The sequence below is a fragment of the Bos javanicus genome, chromosome 6, assembly GCF_032452875.1.
Source record: "Bos javanicus breed banteng chromosome 6, ARS-OSU_banteng_1.0, whole genome shotgun sequence".
NCBI lineage: Eukaryota > Metazoa > Chordata > Mammalia > Artiodactyla > Bovidae > Bos > Bos javanicus.
In genome coordinates this window covers 77,326,929-77,353,044 of record NC_083873.1, presented here as the reverse complement: position 1 = coordinate 77,353,044, position 26,116 = coordinate 77,326,929, and the positions used below count along the sequence as shown (strand labels likewise).

The following is a 26,116-nucleotide window of genomic DNA, read 5'->3' as shown; positions in this document are numbered from 1 at the left end:
CTTCCTAGTATTGAAACACATTTACAAAGAAAATATAAATACAGTAGGAATAGATTTCTGTTTACAAGGAGCTAAAGTGAGAGTGAAAGTTGTTCAGTCTTGTCCAAGACTCTTTGCATCCCCATGTACTATACAGTCTATGGAATTCTCCAGGCCAAAATGCTGGAGTGGGTAGCCTTTCCCTTCTCCAGGGGATCTTCCCCACCCAGGAATCCAACTCAGGTCTCCTGCTTTGCAGAAGGCTTCTTTACCAATTGAGCTATCAGGGAAGCCAAGGAGCTAAAGGGTATAGTTCAAATTCTTGATTCCACACATTTTTGTACCAAGTAGTTTTGTTCAGAGAATTAAATTCTTCTTGTAACATTAATGATTTTACAAAGAAAAAAAAAAAGTTTCAGGCTTTTTTGGTTCAACTCTTTTTGATAATTATTGATATGGATCATTACCTCTTTAAATAAAGTAAATGTTATTGCAGCTTATTAATAACAAAACATAAATGGCCACCAAGCCAAAGCTTGACCATATTACCAGATAAAAATTCTGACCATGAATACTCTAACATAATAATGAGGAATTTCATTAATGTTTCTAATTCAGTTGACTTTGTTGATTTTATACTATTTTTATGGGGTTCCCAAGTATCTCTTGGTAAAACAAATCTGCCTGCCAATGTAGGAGAAGATCCCCTGGAGAAGGAACCCACTCCAGTAATCATGCCTGGGAAACACCATGGATAGAAGAGCCTGGCAGGTTATAGTCTGTGGGATTGCAAGAGTCAAGCCTGCACATACATGGAGACCTACACTGTAGTTGAAACTGGATAAATTGAACAAAAAATTATTGAAAAGCTATAAAAGATTTTTAAAATTAGGTATCAGACATATTACAATACATTTCTTTTCCAAACTACAAAGATTTAGTGCATTATCTTTTCATTTATTTCTGTATATGTCATCAGTATTTTTTGCATGAGCTGAGTTCAAGTTCTTGCTTAATAAATAAATAAAATGGGAAGTAGGAGGTGGGACTTAAATTCCCCAGAAGAAATACTCACTCTTAAAAAGTACTGATATGCAAGGATATTTGTTGAATATTGATTATGTTAATGAAGGTTTTCAAATACTTAATATAGAAAGGAATTCACCAGAAGATAGAAGAGTAGCTATTGCACAACAGAAAATCTGATGTATAAATACAATGATAAATATTGGGAACCTTATGACCCAAACTGAACACAACCCACAAAATGCCCCTGGGCCAAGACTGATTGTGATGCTGCCAGATTTTTCTGAAAAGCCATTTAATCTTTTAAGAGTAAAGTCTAAATTCTTAACTAAAATTCTTATGTAACATCATGTGCTTTTTGAAATTAAAAGCTGTCATTTTTTTCATCATTATACAGTCTACATATTTGCTTCAATATGAATAGGATGATGTCTATAGATTTCACTAAACACACATGGTCTGTAAATCTACTGAGGTAATAGAATTTAGAAGCTTCATTTACCCCTGATTTAATATTCTTGAATTGAAGTTTAAATCCCTGAAATATTATCAAGGCTTCTGAGGAATCTCTATGGTTGCAGCAGTTAACATAAGATCTTGGCAGGTATTTTGAAAAAACAAAGAAAATGTAAGATCTGTCTTATGAATATTAATCAAAACCTATATTTGGTAGTCATAATTCATCACAGTTTCAAAAAATCAGAGTCGTTTTGCTAACATTTCCCAAATCTAACTTTAAAATACAACTTTATAGAAAAAAATCTTGCCATTAGCACTAACTCTTTCTTACATACTTCAAAAAAGATCTAGTACCATGGGGACCAAGCAGGACTGACAGAAAAGAAACTATAAATCTATGTCACTTTTAGAAATGAGCCCTGAATTCAATTATAATGAACCGTATTCTTTTTCTCTTAGCTAAAGTAATACAGCAGTGCTGTTAACAGTATCCCAATTTATTTTATCTCCTTCAGGTTCCGATAAAAAATGCTTAAAATTTCATGATTCAAATATCATTATCTTTTACACAGAGAATCAAGGGACCCTTTGACATGTGACATGCAATAGATACTGCTATAGAACAAATCAATAGTAAAAAAAAAAGAAGCACAAGAAAATGTCCCAGCTTGTGAAAATTCTCTTCAGAATGTTCAATTAGAGCACAGTGAGAAGATATTTATTTTACATTTTCCATCGCATTCTAAAATAGTTTGTTAGATTAGCCTAAAATAGTTGGATTGTTTTTAAGCACACACGTTCTTTAGAGAGAAAATAATCATTTCAAATAAAATGTAACTTTTTACAATTGGACAACAGTGACTTAATGAGAGTTGGACAGCAATTTATATTAATTTAATCAGCAACAAAGTCCTGCAGGGAAAAATAGATTTATCTTTGGAGGAGATACACTACATTTGGATAAATAGATGAAGTATAATAGCACTCAAGTGAAATAAATTTATGCTTTAGATACTAAACAGCAGGTAATTCCTTATTGCTATAGCTTTGAGATAGGCAGGTCTTTTCCTGTTAATAAAATCTATTACGGAATTGATGAAGTTAATATACTCATTACTATTTAGGGTGAAAAACTGTAAAAATAAAACAATGAGGACTTTTCTCATTTTTTGTTTATTATTTGAAATGTTCTCACTCTACCTTCTTGTTACAGGTTCTCCCTTAAAAAAAAATTATCAGCATTTAAGTTCAATGATATAACGTTGTTTCCTATGAATTTAGCAACTAATAATATTCTATAAAGCCTTTGTGGTAAAAAAAATAATGTAAATAAGCTATCTCTGTGTCACAAAAGTACTATTTACCGTAACACTCACTGATTTTGTTGTTGTTGTTGTTGTTACGTGTCCTTAACTTTTAGAACTGTACAAAAAAGATCTTCATGACCCAGATAATCACGATGGTGTGATCACTGACCAGGAGCCAGACATCCTGGAATGTGAAGTCAAATGGGCCTTAGAAAGCATCACTACGAACAAAGCTAGTGGAGGTGATAGAATTCCAGTTGAGCTATTCCAAATCCTGAAACATAATGCTGTGGAAGTGCTGCACTCAATATGCCAGCAAATTTGGAAAACTCAGCAGTGGCCACAGGACTGGAAAAGGTCAGTTTTCATCCCAATCGCAAAGAAAGGCAATGCCAAAGAAGGCTCAAACTACTGCACAATTGCACTCATCTCACATGCTAGTAAAGTAATGCTCAAAATTCTCCAAGCCAGGCTTCAGCAATATGTGAACCGTGAACTTCCTGATGTTCAAGCTGGTTTTAGAAAAGGCAGAGGAACCAGAGATCAAATTGCCAATATCCACTGGATCATGGAAAAAGCAAGGGAGTTCCAGAAAAACATCTATTTCTGCTTTATTGACTATGCCAAAGCCTTTGACTGCGTGGATCACTGTGGAAAATTCTGAAAGAGATGGGAATACCAGACCACCTGACCTGCCTCTTGAGAAATCTGTATGCAGGCCAGGAAGCAACAGTTAGAACTGGACATGGAATAACAGACTGGTTCCAAATAGGAAAAGGAGTTCGTCAAGGCTGTATATTGTCACCCTGCTTATTTAACTTATACGCAGAGTACATCATGAGAAATGCTGGGATGGAAGAAGCACAAGCTGGAATCAAGATTGCCGGGAGAAATATCAATAACCTCAGATATGCAGATGACACCATCCTTATGGCAGAAAGTGAAGAGGAACTAAAAAGCCTCTTGATGAAAGTAAAAGTGGAGAGTGAAAAAGTTGGCTTAAAGCTCAACATTCAGAAACAAAGATTATGGCAACTGGTCCCATCACTTCATGGGAAATAGACAGGGAAACAGCGGAAACAGTGTCAGACTTTATTTTTCTGGGCTCCAAAATCACTGCAGATGGCGACTGCAGCCATGAAATTAAAGTACGCTTATTCCTTGGAAGGAAAGTTATGACCAACCTAGATAGCATATTCAAAAGCAGAGACATTACTTTGCCACAAAGGTTGGTCTAGTCAAGGCTATGGTTTTTCCTGTGGTCATGTATGGATGTGAGAGTTGGACTGTGAAGAAAGCTGAGCACCGAAGAATTGATGCTTTTGAACTGTGGTGTTGGAGAAGACTCTTGAGAGTCCCTTGGACTGCAAGGAGATCCAACCAGTCCATTCTGAAGGAGATCAGCCCTGGGATTTCTTTGGAAGGAATGATGCTAAAGCTGAAACTCTAGTACTTTGGCCACCTCATGCGAAGAATTGACTCGTTGGAAAAGACTCTGATGCTGGGAGGGATAGGGGGCAAGAGGAGAAGGGGACGACAGAAGATGAGATGGCTGGATGGCATCACTGACTCGATGGACGTGAGTCTCAGTGAACTCTGGGAGTTGGTGATGGACAGGGAGGCCTGGCGTGCTGCAATTCATGGGGTCGCAAAGAGTCTGACATGACTGAGCGACTGATCTGATCTCTGATCTGATGGAAAAACAAAGCCTCCCATAGAAAAGACTCAAATTAATTGCTTTCACTGTCATTCACAAAAGATAAAATAGGATCTTCAAATTATTTTCTTTCCTTTAGTTAAATGTTATTCATATAAGACAGTTGTACCTAAATGTCAAGATTACATTGTTAATATTTCAGAGGGATTTGTACCACATTCTTATTGTACATCAGAATCCTAACATTCTTATTGTACATCAGAATCCTAATATTCTTATTGTACACTAGAACTTGAGCCTTGCAAAATTTTCTGCTTGCTCTATTGTAAAATTAAAGATTCAGGAATAGCTCCGTAATCATCAATATTAATAATACATTCATTAATCTTGTCCATTACAAAGTAAATCTTACTTCTATAATATTTACAAATCCCTTTCCCTGTAAATTTTTTTCTGACAATTTCATAAAAATTTCTATTCACAATTGTATCACAAAGTCAAGAATATTTTACTATTCTCATTTGTTCACGTATATGTGTCTCTTCCTAGAGAACAGGCCAAGAATACATGGTCATATTTCATTCATTTCTACATTTGCATCAACTAGCACAAAGCTTGGCATCTAATAGAAGGTGAATAAATTTCTGCTTCACTAGTATGTAGTAGAATTAAGCAAATGATTAAAGTTTCAGATAAAAGAAAAGTTAAGGGTTGGTTAGGTCAAAGAGAAAATGACTCTAAATATTTTTCCTAAATAAAAGTATTTAATAATAAAATTAACCATATATCAAGGTCTTATGCCCTATTATAAACAATATAAATGTTTTTGGTTTGTCTTTGTTTTTCTTCATTTATTTCTTGTTCAGTCTGGAATTATACCCATTTTACTAATGGAAAAGCTGAGCCACAAAACCTTTAAGGAACTTGCTCAAATACGTGTCACCAAACTAATTCAGTCCAAGCAATCTCAATCTAGTGTCTGTTCTTAGGCACACAGCCCTGCCTCTAATGAAGGGAGAAGGAAAAGCTGCGTTCATTCATCGACCATCCCCTTGTCCTGCATTTGCTTTGCTTCAGGCATTACACAAGTATCTAAGGCACAAAGGTGAATAAAGCTGAGGCTCTCTGGTCACCATCTTTCTCAGAAATACTGAAAGTCTCTAGTGCTTAAAAAAAAAGACATACATTCAAAAACATACATATCTTTTTCATTTCACTGTCAAATTTCTCACCTTAGCAACCAAAAATTATTGGTTCCAATACCTCACAGCCACTTCACCCTCTAATTACTTCCAGTCAGGTCTGTCTTCTTCACTCACTGAGAATTCTGTCAAAAAATTCCCTAATTGTCAAATCCCGCAGTCTCTTCATAGTTTTCAATCTATTTCATGTATTAGTAGCACAGAAGACCTTTATACCACTCAGATTCCTTGGTTCCTAAAATTCAATGATATACAAAGGATAAAAGGAAATAATATGAAATAATAATGAAAACAGGTATAATTGAACCCAACATTTCACTTTACAATGGGAACTCTTAAGTTAACTCTTTCGAGGTCATATCTTGAGTTGACACAGAGTTATGTTTAAAATTTAGGGCTATCTTTTCAAAGTCTATTAATACTTTCTTCAACATAGATCTTTGTTTCAGTACTTTTACCAAATCTACATCTCAGGCTTTCATATCTGTGGTGGGCAGCCTCAAGATGAACCCCCAGTGATTCTTGCCTGCAGGTATCTATACTCGCGCGTAATCCATCCCCTTGTAGGTGAACTGAATCTACTGACTCACTTCAAATAAACAGAATGGCAGAAGTGATAGGATGTCACTTTAAAGATCAGATTATAAAAATCCTGCGGTTTTTGTCTTAGGCCTTTTGTGTTGTTTACTCTGGAGGTATCCAACTGCCACCTCATGATATATGATGTAAGGTCATGATGTTATTGGTATGATGTCATGATGTTATGATGCAGCCAGTAGAGAGTCCCAAGTGAATAAGCTTAGTAGTGGATTCTCGTCCAACTGAGCCTAAAGATGAGACTGTGTCCAATAGCCTGACTGCAATCTCTTGAGAGAGACAAAGCTAGAGACACTCAAGTAAGTAATACTAAGGCTCATAACCCACAGAACTACAAGAATATGCTTATTTTTGAGTAATTTTTTCTCATGCATCAAAGATAATACATCTTATCCTAAAACTACTTGTAATATTATTAATTCAAGTATCTCTTCACCCCATTTTGTATTGTTCTACTCCATTATCCTTCCAACACCAGCACACACATCATGTTTTTCTGTTACTCAATGTCCCAATAAGCAATGTCATAAAAATAATAACAAACACAGATATGTTAAAAATACTGAGTCTAGTACCCAAAGACAACCAAAGTCTTCCAGTTTGTGTTAACTGGTTTTCTGTTTCTCAAATATAAACAGTGGTTTCCTTCTGCTATTTGTTATTGGAACATTTGCAACCCTAGAATAGGTATTTAAATATTATTTTAAAATGTTCAAAAATAACAAAAATTCTGTACAATAATATTTACCTTGAAGATTTCTGCAATTCTATGAAATCACTGTTACGTAAATGTTTTGTAAATCAGATAAGAGCCATCCTGTATCATTGGCTCTACTGCTATTTTCAGTTGTTACCGAAGTTGTAAAATAAACTCAGGTACGCCTACTCTGGGAATACGGAAAGACTCTCTAAAAGGTATAGGATTCAGATAGCTGTAAGATAATCAATTTCCAGAACCTAAAATTCAACCTGTTCAATTTTTAAAATGACTCTGCCTCAAAAAACACTGAGGATCAAGATTTTTCTCCCCATTCAAAATTATCAGTTAAGTTCAGTTCAGTCGCTCAGTTGTGTCCATGTCTGCGACCCCATGAATCGCAGCACACCAGGCCTCCCTGTCCATTACCAACTCCCGGAGTTCACTCAAACTCATGTCCATCAAGTCAGTGATGCCATCCAGCCATCTCATCCTTTGTCGTCCCCTTCTCCTCCTGCCCCCAATCCCTCCCAGCATCAGAGTCTTTTCCAATGAGTCAACTCTTCGCACTGGAAAAACCATAGCCTTGACTAGACGAACCTTTGTTGGCAAAGTAATGTCTCTGCTTTTGAATATGCTATCTAGGTTGGTCATAACTTTCCTCCCAAGGAGTAAGCAAGTGTCTTTTAATTTCATGGCTGCAATCACCATCTGCAGTGATTTTGGAGCCCCCAAAAATAAAGTCTGACACTGTTTCCACTCTTTCCCCATCTATTTCCCATGAAGTGATGGGACCAGATGCCATGATCTTCGTTTTCTGAATGTTGAGCTTTAAGCCAACTTTTTCCACTCTCCTCTTTCACTTTCATCAAGAGGCTTTTAGTTCCTCTTCACTTTCTGCCATAAGGATGGTGTCATCTGCATATCTGAGGTTATTGAGATTTCTCCCGGCAATCTTGATTCCAGCTTGTGCTTCTTCCAGCCCAGCGTTTCTCATGATGTACTCTGCATAGAAGTTAAATAAGCAGGGTGACAATACACAGCCTTGACGTACTCCTTTTCTGATTTGGAACCAGTCTGTTGTTCCATGTCCAGTTCAAACTGGTGCTTCTTGACCTACATATAGGTTTCTCAAGAGGCAGGTCAGGTAGTCTGGTATTCCCATCTCTTTCAGAATTTTCCACAGTTTATTATGATCCACACAGTCAAAGTCTTTGGCATAGTCAATAAAGGAGAAACAGATGTTCAAAATCATAGTTGTTTTTTTTTTTTTTTCCAATTTTAGGAAAAGGCTTTCCTATGAGCTGTCTAGAATCTTACTATGATGTACTGTCTAAAAGTGTGACAAAGTGATTAGAATGAAAAAGCAGCATTTAAATTTGCCTTACCTAATCAATGTATATAGTTAATAGTGAAAAATAAGGCACCCACCTGGTAGAATATCAAAGCATTCCTTCAGTGTATTTTTCTTCTTTAAACAAATAAGACAGGTAAACGGTCTTATGGAGGACACAACCTCCTGACCTATCTGAAATAAGATAATATCTTCTCCTTCCTAAGCACAAACAATAGAGTTGTATTTGACTTCTCAAAACAATTCATAAATAACTATATCCTAAATTAATGTCCACATTATATATTCTCTTGTCACTTGTATTCTGTGTAATATTCTCTTGATGTAAATTACAATTGGTCTTGAAAATAGACAGCATTTAAAAATTATGAATCTTCATACAGCCAAATTTATCTCTTTTTTCTAAATTCAATCTCCAAAGAGAAACTGAAAATATTTTACAAGGGATAAAATGTTATTAGGATGATGCAAAAAACAAGTTTTAATATAAAACAGGTTTTTAAATGTCAAAGAGCATAGCTTTCAAATGAAGGGACAAAATTGAATCACACAAACGCACACATATGCACACACAAACAGAAAAGTGCAACTCTGACCAGTGCTTCTAAACAGAAATCTATGGGGCTGTGTGCTCATAAGCAGAAGTTTTTAATAAGGAAAGCCTTTCCTATCTGAATACCTACGGTGTACTCAACTTCATTCAAAATACCTGACAAAGGTTAATTAATTCATTCTTCATGAATATTCTTTAAACATTATTTTCATCACTTTATGGATGAAAAAAAATTGAAATATAGAACAATTAAGAATTTTCAAAGACATCTCTGTCCATATAGTCACACAGTGGCCAAAAAGGGATTCAAACCAGGTAGTCTGATTCGAGTCTAAACTCAGGACCACAAGGCAGTGTACTGCCTTTCCTTTTAAGATCCAAAGACTGACTGGGAATCAGTGAGGAGTAATGGTAGCTGGACCTCTCATAAGAACAGAGAAAAATGCCATGCTCCCTGGATTGAGGGCAGGGTAAGATGACAAAGCTCAGCCAAATAGAGCACACAAGCCAGAAATCTGAGTCTGGCTCCAGGGACACCAAGAAGTAGGAAGAGTTTAATTACAACATGTTTATAATTTAGTAACCTATTTTACTTTTATTTTTCATTTTACCTATTTGGCTCAGACTGTAAAGCGTCTGTCTACAATGCAGGAGACCCGGGTTTGAGCCCTGGGTTTGGAAGATCCCCTGGAGAAGGAAATGGCAATCCACTCCAGTACTACTGCCTGGAAAATCCCATGGACAGAGGAGCCTGATAGGCTACAGTCTATCGGGTCGCAAAGAGTCGGACACAACTGAGTTACTTCACTTTCACTTTCACTTGAGAAATGAGAAGTTCTGTCAGTACTAAGAGGTGATTGGGTTCATAGCCAATGATTGAAGTTGAAAAGTTGTGTCCTTTCCATGGTTGAGGTTACAGTGCAGGCTCTGCTAAATGACACTCCCTCTATTGATGCTAGTCACTGCAACAGAGCCCTTTTTATTAAGTCCATTAAATAAGAAACAATGGCTTCTTACAGTTAATCATCATCCTAGTCCTATTTCCAGCCTTTGGTGTAAGTCTCGCTCAGTTTGCTCTCTACTATTTCCAACATGTGGCTTCCTAAGACACTATTATTCTGGACAAAGGAAAGAATTTGAACTCAGTTGAGTTTAAGATGTTGTTGATAAAGTGAAATCTTTCTCTAAACTCTAGTCACCCTATATATGACAGACTATTTGGGACATTCTGAAAAAGTCTTTTTGAGAAAAACGGTTCCTTTCAGGGTGATTTGACAAAAGCAGACCTTTTTGAAAAAAGAGATCCCTCTCTGGCCTTCTAGCACTGGCATCCCAGCTGCACCTCATAATGATTTAGCAAAGCTATGAAGTCAGGAAAACAACTGCTAAAGCTGAGCTACCTGGTATTTATATGCTAGGCAGTAAAACATAGACACAGTTTCACAAAGTGACCTGACTGCTGCTTAAGAGACTGGGATGGTTATACAGGCAGGGGCTCAGGAGAAGGTGTGGAAGAAATTATGCCTGAGGTAATAACTGTTTTTCAACAATGGGGTTTTTACTTTGTTTTATTCCCTTTTATGCTTATTTCCTCCGTAGCACCTGTTGCAATATACTATATGCTGCTATGATTTAGAAAGCTGTTACTCTGAAGTGATTTTATAAGTATAAAGACTACAGGGTAAAAACCTGTTGGAGCCTAGCTATTTATTGCTTCCCTAACATACAAGTAAAGGAAAGTAATAAGTATTACATATGAATGTGTCAGAACATAAGTCCATGTATCTTCAATTACTTAATCCTAAATTACTGTACATTATACATAGCATAAAACTATTATATGTGAACTTCTACAACTCAATATTTTGTAAGGATGGCAACAGAAAAACAAACAAAGACAAATAATTTGATTGATATCTTTAAAACTTTGCATCAATATTCAATGCTACCATTTTAAAGCTTTCTCAAGGTTTTATGTTGGCTTTTTTCCACAGTTATGACTTATTCATATAAAAGAGACACTTTGACCAGCCAGATTACCCCAAAGTTTAAAACATGAACATTTGTCTCACACATTTGTCTTATTGACAAATGCTTGATAGATCATATCTAAGGTAGCTACTTCTTATTCCAGTTCACCCCCTTACCCCAAGTTCTCTTCTCTGGACACCTGTGTTCTTCTCCATGTCCCTTTTTATCTGTGTTACCTGAGATATCATGGTATACTTGCCTTACCTAAGGTCTAATCTATCCTTCCTTTGACAAAGGTCAAAGATGTGACAAAACATTTTCAGGAAATAAGAACATAATTTTCTACAATAATTAGAACATTTTTCCAAGTGTACATGTCAATTCAGTGATTAATAAGACAGACATAGACAGACAAACACGCAGCCAGTAGTCATGCATAGAGAAGAAAATATAGGTGGTTTTTCATAAATATTTACAGTGGTCCAAAAATCAAAAATTGATGAAAGGAAAGAGGAAGGGGAGGAGGGAGGAAAAGAGAGAAAGAGAGGAAGAGGTGGAGAACCGTGAAAATAAATCAAAGATTTTTTTTTTTTAATGAAAAAGGGAAAATGTTCAAACAAAGTAAGATCTGCAAAGTTACAAATGGGAGAAAAAGGTATAAAATAATTAGGTGGTGATTGAGCTACATTCATATTAACTGTGAGAACAGAACTACAGATCACTTCTACTTTAGTGTTCTAACTTGAAATAAGAGTGTATTTCACTGCCTCACTTCTCAAAGAAACTGTTCTCCAACTATATAAGCCTCAAATTTCATTTATTCACATATATATGTGCTTCCCTGATGGCTCAAATGGTTAAGATTCCTCTTTCAATATGGGAGACCTGGATTTGATCCCTGGGTGGGGAAGATCTCCTAGAGAAGGAAATGACAACCCACTCCAGTATTCTTGACTAGAGAATTCCATGGACAGAGGAACCTGGCAGGCTACAGTCCATGGGGTTGCAAAGAGTCAGATATGACTGAGTGACTTTCATTCACTAACTCACTCACTGTGTTCACACTTGAAATTCAATCAAACCTCACATTAATAAGTTTATTCATTCATTCAAAAATTATTTATAGAGCAGTAGACACAATTTCTTTAAATGTGTATTATGCATTGGAATGCTTAAACTAATTGTATGGTCTATTGATGTTTAGTTGTTAAGTATTGTCTGACTCTTTGTAACCCCATTGACAGTAGCCCTCCAGTTCCTCTGTTCAAAGGATTTTCCAGGCAAGAATACTGGAGTAGGTTGCCATTTCCTTCTTCAGGGTATCTTTCTGATCAAACCCATTGCTCCTGTGTCTCCTGCACTAATTCTTTACCACTGACCCACCTGGGAAGCCCTTCTATCTTATACACACACTGTTAAATGCTTTAAAATCATGTTTTTTTTTTCATTTGGCCCTTATAATAGTTTTATAATTTACATATCATCATCCATACTTTATTAATGTGGCCACTCAGGTGCTTTTCTAAAATCAACACAGCTAACAGTCAAGCTGGGTTCTATTTGATTTTAAATTGACTCCATCGTTTTTCATACACTAAATTTTCACAAATGATTTATTTGTTTAATTGAACTTTTATTGGTCTAACAAACACAGGAAGACATCATTCATTCAACAAATATTTACTCAGTGCCTACTTTATACCAGACATTCTAAGTCGGGAGAGAGCAGGGAATGAAGCTAGCAGTCTCTGAGCTTATGGAACATACAGTCTCTTGAGGATACTGAATTTTCCAATGGTATTAGACACATTGACTGGCAATTTAATAACATGAAGAAGGTAATGTAAATCATACTCATCCATAATCTGATTTTTGTATCCTCCCTGGTCTACCAAACTAGAAAAACTACAGCAGAATTATCCAGTGTTCATCATTCTTTATATTCACATGAGACACTAAAGATACAAAATGTTCAGAATTTTTAAAAAAATTTTTCATATAAGAAAATAATGTATGAAAAGTATTTTACAGTCATTTTAGAGATGACGTATTTCCCCATGGCTTTGTTTTCTGATACTGGCTAATGTATGAGACAATCTAGAAATAAGATTGAAAAGGATCAGTAAGTGGAAATTATTTTAAATATTACTGTCAAATATTAAATAATTTTAGTTCTCACATTAAAGGTGAAGTAATCTTTACTGAATGGGATACAATGTGTCTAAACTATGTATCTCATATTTAAATGTATATTACTGCAGAGACATTACTTTGCCAACAAAGGTCCGTCTAGTCAAGGCTATAGTTTTTCCAGTGGTCAGGTATGGCTGTGAGAGCTGGACTGTGAAGAAAGCTGAGCACTGAAGAATTGATGCTTTTGAACTGTGGTGTTGGAGAAGACTCTTGAGAGTCCCTTGGACTGCAAGGAGATCCAACCAGTCCATTCTGAAGGAGATCAGCCCTGGGATTGCTTTGGAAGGAATGATGCTAAAACTGAAACTCCAGTACTTTGGCCACCTCATGCGAAGAGTTGACTCATCTCTTTGATGAGTCTTTGATGCTGGGAGGGATTGGGGGCAGGAGGAGAAGGGGACAACAGAGGATGAGATGGCTGGATGGCATCACTGACTCGATGGACGTGAGTTTGAGTAAACTCTGGGAGTTGGTGATGGACAGGGAGGCCTGGCATGCTGCGATTCATGGGGTCACAAAGAGTTGGACACATCTGAGTGATTGAACTGAACTGAACCAAACTGAACCATTCAAGAACCAGCCCGAAAACGCAAAACAAACCACACTTTAATTTTCAACAATCCTGTTGAACTAACTTAACTTACCAAGAAAAAAGAACTTTTTGGAAAAATCATTTGGCAGTTAGAAATAATTCATACTCAAGTAATTACCGGACTTTTTTGAACATTTAATTTTAAAATTATAAGAAATATACATAGAAAGAATATTTGTATTTTTCCAATAAACTACAATAAAAATTGATCAAGATTATTTATAAAGTGGACAAATAAATATATTTGCAATTGTATACCAATTATATTTAATCATAGGATTATGAATTGTATTACAGCTGATTAATCTGTTTGTTTAGGACAAAAAGGTAGCTATTTGTAGGTTGTATTTAGACTATTTAAAAATTTCTTGCAATTATTTCCTAAAATCCTTCCCATCTTCTTCTGGACAAGCTTTACTAATTTTAAAACAAAAAAAAATATTTATTAAAATGAAATATATTTTCAGTCTTGCAAATAACACTATTTTTATATTTGAATATATATGCCTACAAAGAAAACATATTTGCATGATATGATACATATCATAAACACAAGCTGCTTGCCTGCATTAGAAGGTTGTAAACAAAGTATTCATATGTTCCAACCTTGATAAGTTTTCTAAGGAATATATAATTAATAAATATGCTACCTAAATTATAAAGCAATTTTAAATCAGGAGGTGAAGAAAGAATACCTTCCATATCAAATGCAAGCAATACATATATCTAGTTCCAATATTAAAATGTGTATTACAAAACAAACATTCTTTAGGCATTATAATATTAGTTATATGTTATTTTAAAACAATAGAAATATATATTTTAAATGTTTGGATTTTATAACTTTAGTTAAAATGTTTCCAAATGTCTAAATTAAATGCAAAAGGCACTACCAAGCTTGCTAGAGTAAATAGATACTTTTAAATACCACATACTTAAACACTGTAAGCCAAAAGTTAAATTTAAGAAATTAAATGTAACAAATGAAAATATGAAGACACCTTGGCAGAGAGAGTAACCTGACTTAGCATGTTGCAGTGAACAAATGTTCATATTTATATTCCTAGTACAGGCATTAATGACTCTTGAAGTTTTACTCTTTTGCTATATACATATGTCCATGTACTCCAATATGCCAAACTTAAGAATGAAATTGAAAACTCAGTTTGAAAACATAAATTTGTTCTGATGCAACTGATGTGGTTCAGGAACCATTTAAACATAATGCAATTTTTAGATTTGCTTATTTAAGAATTGGTAGGCAGAAAACTTTAAGCCAAAATCTACAAACTCATGTGAAATCAGCAGTGACATGTTTTCATTTTAAAAAAAAAGTTTTATTGGAAGACAGCCAGGACCATCATTTCATGTATTGTCTACTACTTTCAGGCTTAAAGGTCCAATAACTTTAACTGACCTCTCTAGCCCCTTAGGTAAATGGCTGCACTAAACTGAACTCACCTGCAGAAGAACACACAAAATGAACAGTTCAGTTCAGTTCAATTCAGTCGCTCAGTCTTGTCCAACTCTTTTCGAATCCATGGACTGCAGCAATACAAGCTTCCCAGTCTATCATCAACTCCTGGAACCTACGCAAACTGATGTCCATCATGCAGGTGATGCCATCCAATCATCTTATCCTCTGTCGTCCCCTTTTCCTCCCGAAGTCAATCCTTCCCAACATCAGGGTATTTCTCAATGAGTCGGTTCCTTGCATCAGGTGGCCAAAATGTAGGAGTTTCAGCTTCAGCATCAGTCTTTCCAAAGAACATTCAGGACTGATTTCCTTTAGGATGGACTGGTTGGATTTCCTTCAAGTCCAAGGGACGTTCAAGAGTCTTCTCCAACACCACAGTTCAAAAGCATCAATTCTTTGGCACTCAGCCTTCATAGTCCATCTCTCACATCCATACATGACTACTGGGAAATCATAGCTTTCACTAGACGGACCTCTGTTGGTAAAGTAATGTCTCCGCTTTTTAATATGCTGTCTAGGTTAGTCATAGCTTTTCTTCCAAGGAACAAGCATCTTTTAATTTCATGACTGCAGTCACCATCTGCAGTGATTGTGGAGCCACAAAAAATAAAGTCTGTCATAATTTCCATTGTTTCCCCATCTATTTAGTGTGAAGTGATGGGACAGAATGCCATGATCTTACTTTTCTGAACGTTGAGTTTTAAGCCAACTTTTTCACTCTCCACTTTCACTTGCATCAAGAGGCTCTTTATTTCTTCTTCACTTTCTGCCATAAGGGTGATCTCATCAAAGTATCTGATGTTACTGATATTTCTCCCAGCAATCTTGATTACAGCTTGTGCTTCTTCCAGCCTGGCATTTTGCATGATATACTATGCATATAAGTTAAATAAGCAGGGTGACAATAAACAGGCTTGACGTAACCCTTTCCCTATTTGGAACCAATCTGTTCCAGGTCCAGTTGTAACTTTTGCTTCCTGATCTACATACAGATTTCTTGAAAGACAGATCAGGTGGTCTGATATTCCCATCTCTTTAAGAATTTTCCACAGTTTGATGTGATCCACACAATTAAAGGCTTTAGTATAGACAATAAAGCAAAAGAAGGTGTTTTTCTGGAGCTGTATTTTTTTTCAATGATCCAACAGCTGTTGAGAATTTGATCTCTGGTTCCTATGCCTTTTCTAAACCCAGCTTGAATATCTTGAAGTTCACAGTTCACATACTGTTGAAGCCTGGCTTGGAGAATTTTCAGCATAACTTTGCTAGTGTGTGAGCTGAGTACAATTGTGCCATAGTTTGAATTTCTTTGGCATTGCTTTTCTTTGGGATTGGAATGAAAACTGACCTTTTCCAGTCCTGTGGTCACTGCTGTGTTTTCCAGATTTGCTGACATATTGAGCGCAACACTTTAACAGCATCATCTTAGGATCTGAAATAGCTCAACAGGAATTCCATCACCTCCACTAGGTTTGTTCTTAGTGATTCCTCAAGCGTTCCAGAGGAGACATAGGGCACACCTGAGACAGTGCTCCCACAGCACACCTGGGAAACTGAGCAGTGGGGCCCGAGGAAGTGATTGAGATGCATGGCCCACCTAGGACAGTGAGCTCACCAAGCACCTGGTCGCCTGAGGTTCTCAGACCTCGGAAGGGCACAGGTCAGCAGTGCCTGGTACAGGGGCTCTGGGTGCAGCAGACCTGAGTATAGCATAAGCCCTCTTGGAGGAGGTTGCTATTAATCCCACAATGGAACCAAAAGAACTTGCAGAGGACTGACCAAAGAAGGGAATGGCAAACCACTTCAGTGTACTTGCCTTGAGAACCTCATGAACAGTATGAAAAGGCAAAAAGACAGGACACTGAAAGATGAACTCCCCAGGTCAGTAGGTGCTCAATATGCTACTGGAGATCAGCGGAGAAATAACTCCAGAAAGAATGAAGAGATGGAGCCAAAGGAAAAACAACCCCCAATGGTGGATGTAACTGGATATGGAAGCAAGGTCTGATGCTGTAAAGAGCAATATTGCATAGGAACCTAGAATGTTAGCTTCATGAATCAAGCCAAATTGGAAGTGGTCAAACAGGAGATGGCAAGAGTGAATGTCAACATTTCAGGAATCAGCAATCTAAAACAGAATGGAATGGGTGAATTTAACTCAGATGACCATTATATCTAACATTGTAGTCAAAAATTCCCTAGAAGAAATGGAGTAGCCATCATAGTCAACAAAAGAGTCCAAAATGCAGTACTTGGATGCAATCTAAAAAATGACAGAAATGGTATGAAGCTAACAGAAGCAGAAGATGTTAAGAAGAGGTGACAAGAATATACAGAACTGTACAAAAGAGATCTTCATGACCAAGATAATCACGATACTGTGATCACTCTCCTAGAGCCAGACATCATGGAATCTGAAGTCAAGTGGGCCTTAGGAAGTATCACTACGAACAAAGCTAGTGGAGGTGATGGAATTCCAGTTGAATCCGAAAAGATGATGCTATGAAAGTGCTGCACTCAATATGCCAGCAAGTTTGGAAAACTCAGCAGTGGCCACAGGACTGGAAAAGGTTAGTTTTCATTCCAATCTCAAAGAAAAGCAATGCCAAAGAAATCAATTACTGCATAATTGTACTCATCTCACATGCTAGAAAGCAATGCTCAAAATTCTCCAAGCAAAGCTTCAGCAATATGTGAACCATGAACTTCTGGATTTTTAACCTGGTTTTAGAAAAGGCAGAGGAACAAGAGATCAAATTGCCAACATCCACTGGATCATTGAAAAAGCAAGAGAGTTCCAGAAAAAAATTTATTTCTGCTTTATTGACTATGCCAAAGCCTTTGACTGTGTGGATCACAATAAACTTTGAGAAATTCTTCAACAGATGGGAATACCAGACCACCTGACTTGCCTCCTGAGAAACCTGTGTGCAGGTCAGGAAGCATCAGTTAGAAGTGGACATAGAACAACAGACTGGTTCTAAACAGGAAAAGGGGTATGTCAAGGGTGTATATTGTCACCTTGCTTATTTAACTTATATGCAGGTTACATGGCCAAAATGCCAGGCTGGATGAAGCACAAGCTGGAATCATGATTGCCAGGAGAAATATCAATAACCTCAGATACACTGATGAAATCACCCTTATGGCAGAAAGTGAAGAAGAAATAAAGACCATCATGATGAAAGTGAAAGTGGAGAGTAAAAAAGTTGGCTTAAAACTCAACATTCAGAAAACTAAGATCATGGCATCTGGTACCATCACTTCATGGCAAATAGCTGGGGAAACAGTGGAAACGGTGGCTGAGTTTATTTTGGGGGCTCCAAAATCAGTGCAGATGGTGACTACTGCCATGAAATTAAAGGAAGCTTACTCCTTGGAAGGACATTTATGGCCAAGCTAGACAGCATATTAAAAAGCAGACACATTACTTTGCCAACAAAGGTCTGTCTAGTCAAAGTTATAGTGTTCCCAGTAGTCATGTATGGCTTTGAGAATTAGAGTATAAAAAAAGCTGAGCATCAAAGAATTGATGCTTTTGAACTGTCATGTTGGAGAAGACTCTTGAGAGTCCCTTGGACTTCAAAGAGATTTAACCAGTCCATCCTAAAGGAGAGCCGTCCTGAGTGTTCATTGGAAGCACTGATCTTACGGCTGAAACTTCTGGCCACCTGATGCAAAGAGCTGAATCATTTGAAAAGACCCTGTTGCTGGGAAAGATTGAATGTGGGAGGATAAGGGGACGATAGAGGATGAGATGGATCGATGGCATCACCAACTCAATGGACATGAGTTTGGTTAAATTTTGGGAGTTGTTGATGGACAGGATGCCTGGTGTGCTGTAGTCCATGGGGTTGCAAAGAATCGGAAACAACTGAATGACTGAACTGTACTGAACTGAGGAAACAGACTCTTGGAGGGCACAAACAAAACATTGTGTACACCAAGGCCCAGGAGAAAGGAGCAGTGACCCCACAAGAAATTGATCCAGACATGCCCATCAGTGTCCAGACGTCTCCAGTGGAGGCTTGGGTCTGCACTGGCCTACTGCAGGGTCGGAGGCACTGAGTGCGGCAGTGGGTGCATGGGACCTTTTGAAGGAGGTCACCATTATCTTCATTACTTCCACCACATTTGGCTTCAAATCAAGTAACAGAGAGGGAATACAGCCCCACCCATCAACAGAAAACTGGATTAAAGATTTACTGAACTTGGCTCTGCCCATCATAACAAGACCCAGTTTTTCCCTTACAGTCTCTCCCATCAGAAGTTTCCATAAGCCTCTTATCCTTATCCATCAGAGGGCAGACAGAATGAAAACCACACTCACAGAAAACTAACCAAACTGATCACTTGGACCACAGCCTTTTCTAGCTCAAGGAAAATGAACAGACACAACTTCAAATGTCCACAGGTGGCTTCAGGATCTAATATGATGTTGAAACTTTCTATCCAATTTCACGTAAGTGTTAGTCGCTCGGTCGTGTCTGACTCTTTGCGACCCCATGGACTATAGCCCACTGGGCTCCTCTGCCCTTGGAATTCTCCAGGCAAGAATCCGGAGTGGTTTGCCATGTCCTTCTCATTTTCACATACACTTTATATCAGTTCTTTCCTCACAACTCACAAATTAACCCCCACTTCCATAAAAAATTTAAAATCTGTTTTCAAGGTAAAGTACCACATGAATTGTGTGTATTTTGTTGCTTTATTATTTTTTTTAATTTGTCCCCTAAATGTGGATTGCCAGATTATAGTAAAATATGCAGGATGCTAGAAAATTTTAGTTACAAGGGAACAGCATATACTTTTAATGGTGTATAACTGTATGTCTTGAGTATTGCCAGGGGTCGCTAAGAGTCAGACACGACTGAGCAACTTCACTTTCATCTTTCACTTTCATGCACTGGAGAAGGAAATGGCAACCCACTCTGGTGTTCTTGCCAAAAGAATCCCAGGGACGGGGAGCCTCATGGGCTGCCGTCTTTGGGGTTGCACAGAGCTGGACACGACTGAAGCGACTTAGCAGCAGCAGCAACACATACCCTGCCAATCCCTTGAACTTCCAAAGAGAAAAATTAAAAGGGGCTTCATCTGCTCCTTTTCACATTGCCTTTCTACATTCACTTTACTTTTAAATTATTCCACCTTGGAAAGACTATTAGCTGTGTAACTAAGGCTTATAGTTTTCTACCAAACACCCTGGAGGTGGGAATAAGCAAACATCTGAGCAGGAGGCCATTGAAACAGTTCTGATTAGCCCCAAATGTGACTGAGTATTAATCTCCTTGGTTGTAGGGACTGTGCTACTTGGATTTGGCTTTTGCCTTTTGCCAAGAAGCAGGTACTGTACAACCATTATACTCATTGAACAATGACTGCGTATCCTAAGTAACACCATGTAATCTGGCTGGGCTGCCTCGCCCAATATACTAGGGCAAGGCAAAAACAAAACTCAACAAAAGTTTTTTATTTTCTTTCTCTACTATTTTTTTTTAATTTCTCTCAAATAATCAGATCCATTACTTCCTGCTGTTGACAGTAAAGAAACAGTTTATCAAGGGACAAGGACACTCTCAAGTCATCATACCTTTGCCTAATTATGTTTTCAGTTCAGTTCAGTCGCTCCCTCATGTCCAACTCATTGCAACCCCATGAATTGCAGCATGCCAGGCTTTCCCATCCATCACCAACCCCTGGAGTTCACTCAAACTCATGTCCATCAAGTCAGTGATGCCATCCAGCCATCTCATCCTCTGTCATCCCCTTCTCCTCCTGCCCCCAATCCCTCCCAGCATCAGAGACTTTTCCAATGAGTCAATTCTTCGAATGAGGTGGCCAAAGTACTAGAGTTTCAGCTTTAGCGTCATTCCTTTCAAAGAACACCCAAGACTGATCTCCTTTAGGATAAACAGGATGGATCTCCTTGCAGTCCAAGGGACTCTCAAGCATCTTCTCCAACACCACAGTTCAAAAGCATCAATTTTTCGGCGCTCTGCCTTCTTCACAGTCCAACTCTCACATCCATACATGACCATTGGAAAAACCATAGCCTTGACTAGATGGACCTTTGTTGGCAAAGTAAGGTCTCTGCTTTTCAATATGTTATCTAGGTTGGTCATAACTTTCCTTCCAAGGAGTAAGTGTCTTTTAATTTCATGGCTGCAGTCACCATCTGCAATGATTTTGGAGCCCAGAAAAATAAAGTCTGACACTGTTTCCCCATCTATTTGCCATGAAGTGATAGGAGTGGTTGCAATGATCTTCGTTTTCTGAATGTTGAGCTTTAAGCCAATTTTTTCACTCTCCTCTTTCACTTTCATCAAAAGGCTTTTTAGTTCCTCTTCACTTTCTGCCTTAAGGGTGGTGTCATCTGAATATCTGAGGTTATTCATATTTCTCCCGGCAATCTTGATTCCAGCTTGTGCTTCTTCCAGCCCAGCGTTTCTCATGATGTACTCTGCATAGAAGTTAAATAGTCAGGGTGACAATATACAGCCTTGATGTACTCCTTCTCCTATTTGGAACCAGTCAGTTGGTTCATGTCCAGTTCTAACTGTTGCTTCCTGATCTGCATATAGGTTTCTCAAGAGGCAAGTCAGATGGTTTGGTATTCCCATCTTTTTCAGAATTTTCCACAGTTTATTGTGATCCACACAGTCAAAGGCTTTGGCATAGTCAATAAAGCAGAAATAGATGTTTTTCTGGAACTCTCTTGCTTTTTCAATGATCCAGCGGATGTTGGCAATTTGATATCTCGTTCCTCTGCCTTTTCTAAAACCAGCTTGACCATCTGGAAGTTCAGGGTTTATGTATTGTTGAAGCCTGGCTTGGAGAATTTTGAGCATTACTTTACTAGCCTGTGAGATGAGTTCAATTGTGCGGTAGTTTGAGTTTTAGTTTATGTTTTAGTACGTAACAATTTTTTTTTACTGATTTGGTGAACTGGACCAAACCAAGCCCAAAGCATCCAGGGGACTGATGCCCAGTATCCTCTATTTCAAAGTTATTGTCCCCACACTACGTCTTTTCCTTTAAAGGCACCCTTTTCTCAAATTCTCACTCCTTTCTTACCTGCCTTACTTAAGGATAATGTGAATAGTTCCTTTATAAAGCATAAAGTTCTTCTAGGGCTCAAGCTGTTATCCTCCCCTGGAACATCTGCATTTCAATGAAAACCAAGAATTTTTCTTATTGGGGATTAAATTCATCAGAGAAGAAAGGATTAGTGGATCCAGGGCCCTTCTGGAACCCTTGAGAAATAACAATAGACAACAATTTACTAGGCTATTATTAAGAACAGGTCAAATTAGAAACACTTGATGAAATCATACTTCTTCCTATCCCCATTTACATATGCAATGAAGATAAGCAGGCTCCTAAAAGGACTATAAAAATTAAAGGTCAAATGTAAATTTTATAATAAGATGCTATTTAATTACATGTATAAATATTGCATTTTACTCTACCTCATGCAGTTAATAATACATGCTCAGGCATTTATGATGTTTTTGATTTTTTTTAATTACTCTATTCCTTGATTAGGAATAGGCAGCCTCTCTGAACAGATGAAACAAAAAATAAAGAATGCACTTATAAGCTGACATATCAGCTATCACACATGGAACTTACACTAGGTGTGATCTGGAGGTGAATCATTGATTCAACTTGGGTTTTATTTGTTACCATACCACATTTATATAGATCCATGAAATATGGTGTCTACTAAGATCTGTGCTGGTGACTTAGAAAGATGAAACAATTCAGTTCCTAATGACTTTTTAAATTACTACTGATTTTTAAGATAAATACCCAAAAATATAATGTCAAAAAATGAGAAAAGGTTTAAAACTTAAGATTAAATGTATATCCTTAATATCTAATAGACAAATTTATAAAGATAATCTCTATACAGTAGAAGATGAGCTAAATAAGAGAAATATTTATTTTGACTGTGATATAAAGTTCAGCCTTAAAAAATTACCATTATATCACTAAATATAAACATGTTTTTGAATAACTATCTTCTTGGTGCTATTCTAAAAGTATCAAATCCTTTAAAAGTAAACATGAAAAATAGGAATTAGAAAAATAAATGGAACTGAATTTCTGAGATGCTAGTGTCAACCAAGTCACATTACAATATCACTATTTCAAAAAATAAATTGTCTCAAGAACACTTAGGGATAATGGGTTTCCAAAAAGAAAACAAATAAAAGATCCATAATTTAAAATTGTATTTCTTATATAATTTAAAATTAATTTTGGTCAGTAATATTAGATGACCTGAATAATTTGTGTTGGGTAATTTGATAAGGTAAAATTCAGTTACAGGGCAAGAAAATGTTTTTTTTTTTTTTAAGTTAAATGGGTATCCAAGGATTAAATTTTAGGAATTTATCTATTTCTATTATTTTTCCAAATAAATAAGACACATCACTATTTGAAAGCAAGGTGAATATTATTAGATCACACTCATATTTTAAGAACATTTATAAATCATATATCTAGAACATATTTAATGTAAAAAGAAACATCATTGGAGTTGATATTTCTAGTCTTGAAATTATATTAATTCTTCTAACCAAACAATGAAGATTTTACTTACTGCATTTTTAGAAATCTCCATGAAAATCAAGCAGAATAATTCATTTTATTCAGATTTTTTAAATAAAGAACACTTTTATTTTTATACATTAACTAACAATTGTTTTATGATATTTTAATGAATTAAAACACCACTATTCATATTTATGGACATATCCAATTAGTTATTTTCACTTCCCATGAAAAAGATACAAATTAAACTGCAGTGGTTAAAAATCATATTGCAAAGTACCCCTCTTATTATGACAAAAAGAAGAATGTTATCATATGCAAACTATTATTAGATAGTTACCATGTACAAACACATTAACTCTGACAAAGCATCTTGGCAAATTTATGGCAAAAAGCATTTCATGAAATCTGAACACTTCCAGAAAGAATGAATTCTATATTTGCAAGAGGCATTATAAATCAATGTTTATTTATTTATATTGGGGAATTAGGAACTCCAAAAACTCAAGATCTTTGTGAATAACTAAGAAATTCTAACCTTGTCCAATCGAATCATTTTATGTTAGTAAAATAAGAAATGCTAAATGACTTTCCAAAAATTGACACAGACCTTAAAAGCCAATACATGAATCTTAATTGCCAGTTTATATTTCAGAATAATATACTGAATCTAACCAGTCACAAAGAACAAAAAACAAGTCAGAAGGGATTAAAAATGTAAATTAAGGCTCCATTAGTTTGATTACATTTCCATTATTAAACTATGTAATTGTATCTTAACATAGGTTTTCAAACTAATCTACTTCAGAACATGACTATTACATGATTTAAGGTGGGGGGCTCTGCTTTCAAAATTGTATTCTCAGAAAAGAGTAAGACAATGAACAGAGTCTTCTGAATTTTAAATTTTTCTTGACTTTTTGTTAATATATAAGATGGTAAGTAATTTAATTAAAATTATATTTTTGTTAATTTATGTTTAATGATCAATTTTCAACCATTTTCCAAATTAAGCATTATGACCACCATATGCCAACCCCTAAGTATTTCAGGATAACTACATATAATTGAATGAAATAAAATTTTTAATTACTATGTAACCATTTTACATTGGAAAATATATTAACTTGGGCAATTATATATTTTCAAACCATGGTTTAATAAAGGGACACTAGAAACAATGCAAACAGCCACTGAATAACATTTTGAAAAACATTTATGGGGATGCAGAGTACTTCATGATATATTTTGACATAAGTAAAAGATACAACCTTTGCATGCATGCTCATCTATAATGACTCTATATTAGAAAAAAATATCATGGGTACATTTTTTTTTCAGAAGACTAAAATGTATATCAAAATATAAATGATAGTCACTGGTAGAAAACATCAAAAAGGAATTTAGAGAGAAAGTAAATTATATAACTCCCTACATTTTGTGCTGTGAGTGCTCACTCAGTCATGTCTGACTCTTTGCAACAAACAGACTGGTAGACCACAAGGCTCCTTGGTCTATGGGATTCTCCAAGGAAGCATTCGCTACTCCAGGGAATCTTCCTCACCAGGACACAAACTCAAGTCTCCTGTGTCTCCTGTATTGAAGGCAGGTTTTTTACCACTGAGCTCCAGGGAAAGCTCGACATTTTATTATATAATAAAATTTGTATGACTAAATTTTAAACATCTTTGCTTTTCGACAAATCCTTATGCAAATTTTGAGACTCACCTCATTACACATTTTGTAAAAACTTTTATTTAACTCTTCTAGACCCAAAAGTAAACCTACATACTTTTATCTGACCAATATATCATTTTGTCTGTCCTCACTTGTTCCCAAAACTCTGTTGTTGTTGCTGAGTAGCTAAGCTGTGACTCATTCTTTTGGGACCCCATGGACTGTAGCCCACCAAGCTCACGTGTCCACGGGATTTCACAGGCAAGAATACTGGAGTCTGTTGCCACTTCCCGCTCCAGGGGATCTTCCCCGCCCAGGGATGGACCACAGTCTCCTGCCTTGCAGGTGCATTCTTAACAACTGAGCCATCAGTGAAGCCCTCCCAAAACCTGAGGGACTGTGTTTTACATTATATTTGACCTGTCTAAGCAACAAAGTAAAGACAGGCAGTCAGTTCAGTTCAGTTGCTTAGTCGTGTCCGACACGTTGAGACCCCATGAATTGCAGCACGCCAGGCCTCCCAGTCCATCACCAACTCCTGGAGTTCACTCAAACTCCTGTCCATTGAGTCCCTGATTCCATCTCATCCTCTGTCGTCCCCTTTTCCTCCTGCCCCCAATTCCTCCGAGCATCAGAGTCTTTTCCAATGAGTCAACTCTTCACATGAGGTGGCCAGAGTACTGGAGTTTCAGCTTTAGCATCATTCCTTTCAAAGAACACCAAGGACTGATCTCCTTTAGAATGGACTGGATGGATCTCCTTGCAGTCCATGGGACTCTCAAGAGTCTTCTCCAACACCACAATTCAAAAGCATCA

At 36.7% G+C, this 26,116-nt stretch overlaps 1 protein-coding gene across 16 annotated transcripts in view; it reads right to left on the bottom strand.

Annotated features, from left to right (window-relative positions):
- ADGRL3 (adhesion G protein-coupled receptor L3) overlaps positions 1-26,116 on the bottom strand; it is a 959,208-nt gene that overhangs the window by 611,551 nt on the left and 321,541 nt on the right. The window contains exon 1 of one of the 16 annotated variants that reach the window (XM_061420280.1): positions 5,661-5,882. The exons of the other annotated variants lie outside the window; for them this stretch is intronic. The gene's annotated coding sequence lies outside the window, so the exon portion shown is untranslated. Of the gene's footprint in view, positions 1-5,660; positions 5,883-26,116 lie in introns of those variants that run through there. 16 annotated transcript variants of the gene reach the window in all.